The sequence below is a fragment of the Cariama cristata genome, unplaced genomic scaffold (genome assembly GCF_000690535.1).
Source record: "Cariama cristata isolate BGI_N322 unplaced genomic scaffold, ASM69053v1 scaffold30474, whole genome shotgun sequence".
NCBI classification, from domain to species: domain Eukaryota; kingdom Metazoa; phylum Chordata; class Aves; order Cariamiformes; family Cariamidae; genus Cariama; species Cariama cristata.
The window spans coordinates 1-1,390 of NW_009613983.1; positions in this window are offsets into that span (position 1 = coordinate 1).

Genomic DNA, 1,390 nt, shown 5'->3' on the forward strand with positions numbered 1-1,390 from the left:
GGGAACGCGCCAGTGGGGCAGGTCTGGACCTGTTCAAGCCCCCCACAAGCCCGGCCAAGGGCGTCCCCCATACCGCAGGGTCCGATCCTGCCTGCCTGCTTGATGTCCGAGGGCCTCCCCTCCTCTCTCTGCGGTCCCAAGGCTGCCCTGAGCTGGGAAGCTCCTTCCTATGGATGGACCCAACAAGATGGTCCCCGTCACGGGGTCCAGCATCTGCGTCACAGTGTCCGGCATCCGCATCCTGGGCAGGATGCAGGGAAGCAAGGACGGAAACGGCGTCACCTTCTCTGACATTGGCTCTTTCCTGCCTCATCAGTGGCAAGGAGCAGGGCGAGATGGGGTGTGCTGCTCCCCGCCATTTCACTGGAACCATGCTGATTTACACCAGCCCGGGGTGCAACGCCGACTGTCACAGCAGTGGTGGCCGCATGGGTCTTGGAGGGAGTCAACGGGGTAGCATGCGTGGAGCCTGGAGGGGTGGCCCAGCACTGTCCCCAACTCCAGGGGCATCATCCAGGAAGGTTTCTGCAGCCTGGTTGCTCCCCGGGAGCGGGCAGGACCTGCCCAGTGCCCCAAACTTGGCGTACGGCCCCTCTTTCTTTGCACTGATCCTCCCCAAATCAGCCCCGGGACGAGGACGTCGGCACATCAGGGTGTTGACAAGAAACACAAGGCTGAGCCCCAGGCTCCCCACGCTCTCGCGCTTATCCCTGCATGCCTCGGCGTGGTTGGGTGTCCTCCCCAGCTAGCCTTGTCCCTTCGGGAGCATTCGCTGTGCCATGGTGCCGCGGCCCAGGGCCACCCAGGACTGGGGGCTGTCCCCAGCTTGCAGGATGCCGGGCACCAGGGTGGCTTTCGAACACTCCCAGTGCTGGCAGGGGGTCCCACTGCCAGCTGCGGTGCCGAGTATGGCCCTGCGAGAGCCGCTCACAGGAGACCTCCAACCCTTCCTTTGTCTTAGGCCATTAATTGCCAGCAAAAGGTAATTAGCAGCACCTGATCAAAAGCACCCACCCTCTGCACCCACATGCAGACGCCACACCGCTGTCACCAGTCCGTGTTCCCCCCAGTTCCCAGCCCATCCCGTGGGCATCATGGCTGCTGCTTCGCCGCTGACTCACAGCACCAGCCCATCCACGACACCGCAGCTCACCTAGCCCCGCCGTCGCCTGCACCCCAGTCCCACCATGTGCCCCCCAGGGCTGGCCTGGGGCATGAGGACATTGTCACCGCAGTGGGACGCAGGGATGCCGACAAAGCTGCGGCAGGGCTGGGCGCCGAGTAGGCGGGATGGGCAGGATGGGGTTCGCTGGCTGCTTCGCTCCTGCCGGCGCGGTCCCCTCTCTTCTTTCACCTCTCCCTCTCCTCCCCTGTGCCCTCACCAGCACCA